General features: G+C 40.0%; 1 long non-coding RNA gene across 1 annotated transcript; it reads left to right on the forward strand.

Moving 5' to 3' along the window:
- The first annotated feature begins 4,047 nt into the window (after positions 1-4,047).
- On the forward strand, positions 4,048-7,430 carry LOC144893256 (uncharacterized). The gene is made up of 3 exons (XR_013624287.1): positions 4,048-4,140; positions 4,453-4,491; positions 7,359-7,430. It is a non-coding gene; the product is annotated as an uncharacterized LOC144893256 (long non-coding RNA).
- Positions 7,431-7,645: the final 215 nt, after the last annotated feature.

Here is a 7,645-nt window from a genome sequence, read left to right on the forward strand (position 1 = left end):
AGGACTTCACTGCTGAGAGAGAGACAGAAGAAAGCATGACTGGAGTTTGGCAAAACACACCTGAACAAGCCAAAATCCTTCTGGGTGAATGTCCTATGGACAGATGAGACCAAATAAGAGCTTTTTGGTAAAGCACGTCATCTCTATGTTTACAGAAAACAAAATGAAGCATTCAAATAAAGGAACACCTTCCCTACAGTCAAACATGGAGGAGATTCAGTGATGTTTTGGGGTTGCTGTGCTGCCTCTGGCACTGGGTGACTTGAATGTGTGCATGGCATCATGAAATCAAGAGATTACCAAGGCATTTTGGAGCGCAATGTTCAACCCAGTGTCAGAAATCTGGGTCTCCGTCGAAGGTCATTGGTCTTCCAGCAGGACAATGACCCCAAACACACTTCAAAAAGCACCCTGGAATGGTTCAAGACAAAATGCTGGACTGTTCTGAAGTGGCCAGCAATGAGTCCAGATCTAAATCCCATTGAACACCTGTGGGGAGATCTGAAAACAGCAGTTGGGAGAAGGCACCTTTCAAATCTGGCAAAACCGGAGCAGTTTGCACAAGAAGAGTGGGTCAAACTGCCAGTAGCGAGGTGTAGAAACTCATTAATGGCTATAGGAAGCGCTTGACTGCAGTTATTTTGTCCAAAGGCTGTGCTACCAAATATTAAGGATAGGGTGTCAATAATTTTATCAACAGCATTTCTTTTTATTTTATGACTTCAAAGGATATATTAAGTTCTGAATGAAAAACAATGGTTCTGTAAAATTAACAGTGAAATAGAGAATTGTGGAGGCCAAATACTTTTGTCCATTTGAACTTAGTTTTTGAGAAAATTGTGAGTTATTTGAAAAAGGTGCGAGGGTGCCAAAATTTTTGGCTTCGGCTGTAACCTCACACCATCCAGAACATATCCCTGATTGTTGAGGGATCACTGATCATTTGTGGCCACTTTGGTGAAATATCTTTCGTTAATTCTCATTTCTTCTTCTCTTGTGTCCATCACACAGGAAACTGTTCCATCTGTTCCTCAGAAGATTATAGGGGTTTTCAGGTATTTGTACAATGGAATTCATAACATCGTTCCAACCTCCTTTCTGAAGGTATGATCACACACACATCATTCCAGAAACATGCACACTTTAATGCCACAGGATATAATTTATACCAGGACAGACATGCACACCCACCTGAGCATGTAGACACTTCATAAAAGGCCAGGACAACCACATACGCAACAACATAGCAACTCGCAGAATCACATATGTACTGTTGTGGCCAAAAATAATTGGCACCCTTGCACTGCTTTCAAACAATGCACCATTTCTTTCAGAAAATTGTTGAAATTAAAAAAAAATTGGTTTCCACAAATGTATGTCTTTGGTTTGCAGTGGAACAAAACAAAAAAAAGCTGAAGATATTCCGAAATCTTAGCTTATTCCACACAAAAATCCTAAAATGGCCTGGACAATATTTTTGGCACGTTTTAGAAGTTGTTAGAAATAATTGGATTTCAAGCAGGTGATTCTCCTTTACTTTGGAATTGAACTCACCTTTGGTGAGTTGCAGGTGCCTGCAATGTAAGAATCACGCATTCAACCAGTTTGAATGGAGAAAAGAAAGAAAACCAGAGAATTGTCTGAGGAGGTCAGACACAATATTGTAGCCAAGCATGGACAATCTCAAGGCTACAAGTCCATCTCCAGAGACCTTGATGTTCCTGTGTCCACCGTACGCAATGTTATCAGGAAGTTTGAGGCCCATGGCACTGCAGCCAACCTCTCTGGACGTGGCCACAAGAGAAAACTTGATCGAAGATTACAGCGAACGATTGATCGAATTATGGAGAAAGCATCTCAATCAACTGCCAAACAGATTCAAGCTGACCTTCAGACACAGAGGATATAAATTTCAACACAGTGAGTCAATTAAATCACAACACAGTATGACAATTTCAACTCGCACCATCCGTCGCCAACTTAATGAAATGGGGTTCTATGGTCGAAGACCCTTGAGGACTTCACTGCTGAGAGAGAGACAGAAGAAAGCATGACTGGAGTTTGGCAAAACACACCTGAACAAGCCAAAATCCTTCTGGGTGAATGTCCTATGGACAGATGAGACCAAATAAGAGCTTTTTGGTAAAGCACGTCATCTCTATGTTTACAGAAAACAAAATGAAGCATTCAAATAAAGGAACACCTTCCCTACAGTCAAACATGGAGGAGGTTCAGTGATGTTTTGGGGTTGCTGTGCTGCCTCTGGCACTGGGTGACTTGAATGTGTGCATGGCATCATGAAATCAAGAGATTACCAAGGCATTTTGGAGCGCAATGTTCAACCCAGTGTCAGAAATCTGGGTCTCCGTCGAAGGTCATTGGTCTTCCAGCAGGACAATGACCCCAAACACACTTCAAAAAGCACCCTGGAATGGTTCAAGACAAAATGCTGGACTGTTCTGAAGTGGCCAGCAATGAGTCCAGATCTAAATCCCATTGAACACTTGTGGGGAGATCTGAAAACAGCAGTTGGGAGAAGGCACCTTTCAAATCTGGCAAAACAGGAGCAGTTTGCACAAGAAGAGTGGGCCAAACTACCAGTAGAGAGGTGTAGGAAGCTCATTCATGGATATAGGAAGTGCTTGACTGCAGTTATTTTGTCCAAAGGCTGTGCTACCAAATATTAAGTAGAGGGTGTCAATAATTTTATCAACAGCATTTCTTTTTATTTTATGATTTCAAAGGATATATTAAGTTCTGAATGAAAAACAATGGTTTTGTAAAATTAACAGTGAAATAGAGAATTGTGGAGGCCAAATACTTTTGTCCATTTGAACTTAGTTTTCGAGAAAATTGTGAGTTCTTTGAAAAAAAGTGCAAGGGTGCCAATATTTTTGGCTTCGGCTGTAACCTCACACCATCCAGAACCTATCACTGATCATTTGCGGCCACTTTGGTGAAATATCTTTCGTTAATTCTCAATTATTGTTTTCTTCTGTCCATCACACAGAAGGTTGTGTCTGTGGAGCCCCAAGACATTTCCAGGTCTTTGTGTGAAACAATCTGTAACATCGTTCCGTCCTCCTTTCTGAAGGTATGTTCGCATATATGTCACTCCAGAAACACACGTTTTAATGCCGGGGAATATAACTTATACCAGGGCAGACATGCTCGTCCAACAAAGTGTTTCCACGCTTTCCAAAAGACGAGGGCAGCCACATATGTAACCACGCTTCCACCCGCACAAATCTATGACTGTTGAGGAAATGAAACACTTTCAGGCTTTTCAGTTTAAAGGAATCGGAGGGGCCGTTTGATCCGTTACTTCTTGACTGCGCCACCAATGGCCACTTCGATCTTGTGCGGTGTTCATTGCACACTTCCTAAAAGTTTTCACTGTGCGCATTTGTTACCTGTGGACATCACGGCGTTTTGATGTCACACACTTAAATTTGGCATTCTATTTATCTCAAGGTGGTTCAATAGTCAATAATTAATCTCCTGCGATTTGGGTGTTGCGAGGACTCCATCTCCATCCCGAGTTTGGGTGTTGTGAAGACGTTATTCGGCTAAGAACATATTTATATATCTCAGAGGATGAGTTGTTCATTTATGAAGTAAATTTACAATAAAATGTTCAAATAAAGGTTACATTTAGTGATCCGATCTGCCAGGAACTTAATTTTCACGAATTGAGATTTTGGTGATGATTTTTCGATCCAAAACCCCACTCCCTGAACCAGACTTATCAGCACTTGTAGCCTTTTGGGTCGGACCTGCATTCTCAACCTGACAAATGCATCACAGAAGGGATTATGAATTTACCTTTCCTGGTGTTGTTGATACATCCTGTCAGTGCTCACGTGTGGATGATTCCAATAAGCATATCACTCGTCCAATCCGACCCAGAACACCACTAATCTCATACCAAACGAATATCGACAAAATGCTCCTCTGAGTGCCCCCTCACCCTCAACACTGATCACGATTTCAGTGAAATATCTTTGATTAATTCTCAATTCTTCTTCTCTTGTGTCCATCACACAGGAAACTGTTCCATCTGTTCCTCGGAAGATTATAGGGGTTTTCAAGTATTTGTACAATGGAATTCATAACATCGTTCCGACCTCCTTTCTGAAGGTATGGTCACACACATCATTCCAGAAACACACACACTTTAATCCCAGAGGATATAAATACCACCATGACATACATGCAGAGCCAACTGAACATGTACACACTTCATAACAGGCCAGGACAACCACATACGCAGTGACATAGCCACTCGCAAAACCACATCTGTAACCACACACACCATGCAGAATATATCCCTGACTGTTGAGAGATAACTGATCATCTGTGGCCACTTTGTTGAAATATTTCATTAATTCTCAATTATTGTTTTCTTCTGTCCATCACACATTTTTTCATGTCCCTTTTCATGTCTCTCAGAAGTCCGAAGTTAACATCCTTCCGACCTCCTTTCTGAAGGTATGATCGCAAACACATCACTCAAACACACGCTTTAATCCCAGAGGGGTCCTGACTTAACACACTCAAACATGGCGTCCTAGCTCAAGAGGGTTGAACGCACGGTTAGTTTCCTGCAGTAGAACCACCAAGCAACTCATGGGCCGAAATTACATGTGTGGGTTTTGCGAGATTGTGTGATGTCTAGAACAGGTTTACTTATTTCAGTGGATGAGTTGTTCATTTATGAAGTAAATTAAAATTAAAATGTTCCTCCAGAGGTTAAATTTAGCGATCTGATCTGCCCGAAATTTATGGAGATCTTGGTGATGATTATTAGATCCAAGACCAGACTCGTCACCGGGGTGGTCCCTCATCATCACTTGTACCATTTAGAGTCAAACCTGCATTCTCAACCTCTTATAACGAAACAGATGTAAAGCAGCAGAGGTTGTGAGTGCAGAGGACAATGTAAAAGATACAGGTGATGTGATGAAGATGGCTAATGGACATCAAAAGGCAAATTCGGAAAAGTATCACCGCTCAAAAAGAGCTTGAGCGAATGTAGAAAAATAAATGTTTTCCCGGTGTTACCAGTGTTGCTTCGTTTGGGTTGAAGTCGTGTGAACGGAAATGGACAGTTTGTGTCGATCACTTTGACGAGTATGGGTTAGTTTGGGTTGAAATGACGATTACGAGTATTGGTTAGTTTGGGTTAAAATCACTTTGACAGGTGTTATTAATTATAATAACTAGAACTGCCACTTTGTAACTGTTGGCAGTGATGGTCCGGTGCAAAGACGTCCCACTTTGATCAGACACGTGACCAATGAAATCCTCTTAAAAAAAAAAAAAACTCGATTCAGAATTTGATTTAAAAAATGAAATTTAAAGGAATTCAAACAATACTCAGATTCAAAATAATTTTTAATAATGGCTGCCAGAAATGCAACCGCCGATGTTTAAATTACCAAACTGTATTCCAAAATACTCGTTAATAATGTGTGTGAAGTTTCACATCATTCTTTTAAGCCGTACTGGAGTGTGAAAATAATTATTCTTCTTCATAAAGGTTTCTTCTTCTTCACATATATATAATATTCTGGCTGCCAGACCATGTGATCTATCACATTTAAATTTTGTAAAGTTTGACTTCAACAGCATAAGCCGTTTCATGGAAAGTTATTTATTTATTTTACTTTGATCCAATATGGCTGCCCAACCACATGGCCTTTGAGATCAAAAAAAATGTCCGCCGCCTAGCCTTGGGAAGGAGTTCATGTGTGTGATGTTTTGTGTTGATCGGATAAGGTTCGTTTTTTTTATCCAATATGGCTGACAAACAATGTGACCTATGACTTGAGCGTTTTCAACATATATTTCCCAAGGCTGTTAGATCATATGTGTGGCGTTTCATATCGATCTAGTGAGCCGTTTTGGAGAAAGTTTGTATTTTCAAGCCAATATGGCTGCCGAATCATGCGACCAATGACATCATCAATACGAGAACGGCACTCAGTGGAGAGCATACCTCCGCCTGGTTGGCCATATCAATCAATGGTGAAGAATCCCTTAAAAAATTCTGCAAGCTGGATCGGATCTGGATCTTCACCAAAATTGAATCGATTCTTCTTTGTCTCACACAAACAACCTGTTCAACAAGTTTCGTCCAAATCCATCCATAAACTTTTGAGATATCCTGCTATGCATCGTTTTTGGCCCTATCTCCCAATGGTGAAGAATCACTTGAAAAAAATAAATAATTATCATATCCGAATCCATATTCAGATCTTCACCAAAATCCAATTGAATCGATCTTGTCAGACACCCAACCAATCCACAAAGTTTCGTCCAAATCCGTCCATAACTTTTTGAGATATCCAACTAAGGAATTGTTTAGGGCCCTATCTCCCAAAGGTGAAGAATCACTTAAAAATTCTAATAGCCGGATCCAAATCCGGATCTTCACCAAAATCTAATCATTTCGTCCTTGTCACATACGCTACATCTCTGACATATTTCGTCCGAATCCGTCCACAACTTTTCGAGATATTTTGTTCACAGACAAAAGGACAGACAAACAGACAGGGGTGAAAACATAACCTCCATCCACCTTTGGTGGCGGGGGTAATAATTCTCCCATACAATTTTTGCCTAGATTACGCTCAATACATTTCAAACTGATTGGATTAAGCATTGTACTTATGACCGGATTAAGTGTTGTATATGAAGGCACCGATGTCATGATCAACATATATTTTACTCCTCATGGGGAGTTCTTGACGATGTGTCAATTTTCAATTTTTTTCATGGAGCGTTTTCAGAGATACAGAGGTGCAAAGTTATTTTTTTATTTTTTATTTCCAAAATGGCACCCGCACCTCGTGACCTATTATATCATTCTTATCATTTAAAAAAGATCTACTGCATTAGGTGCTCCTTTGGTGAAAATTCCGTGGCAATCGCTCAAGCGGGTTGCAGAGAAAATGAATTTAAAAGAAAATAAACGTGCAAAAACGGGAGAATAAAAAATATTAATAAACTTGACGAAAACAATTAGGTTCCAGTGTTCTGTCATTGTGTTAATTGAAACTGTCATTCTGGTGTTTCACAGGCAGGTTGTTTCATCAATGTATGTGTCGTCCTTCAGATGTCGGTAAACCTGGTCATCCCGTTTGTCGGCATTATATATACAGATATATATAGATATATACAGATATATATAGATATATAGATGTGTGTAAATGTGCATGTATTTGTATCATGTATAAGGGTAAGTGGGATCCATAGCTATAATGTATGAAGGATTTAATAATGCTTTGTCTAAATGCGTTGTGGGACTAAAACATTTTTCCTAAACTCAGTTTTCTGACTTCTTTTTTTTGTAGATCGAACCTGACACCTGCCCATGGGAGCCCTCCATATGGAGCTCCCCAAAGTGCGCTCCAACACATTGGTTGACCCCAGCAACTGAGATCCCTGGAAATGAAACCACATGTCTGGATGATATGGATGTTCACCGTAAGTTGATTTTGATGGTGAATGTAAAATATGTTGAGAGAACAAGAAAATAGTAGTGATTCGTAAGTTGGGTGGACTGTTTCATTGCATTACCTTTTGTAATAATTTCTTCATTGCAGATATAACAACAGGTTGAGAATTACTTGTATAACTG

This window comes from Myxine glutinosa, chromosome 1 (genome assembly GCF_964187855.1).
Source record: "Myxine glutinosa chromosome 1, kmMyxGlut1.1, whole genome shotgun sequence".
NCBI lineage: Eukaryota > Metazoa > Chordata > Myxini > Myxiniformes > Myxinidae > Myxine > Myxine glutinosa.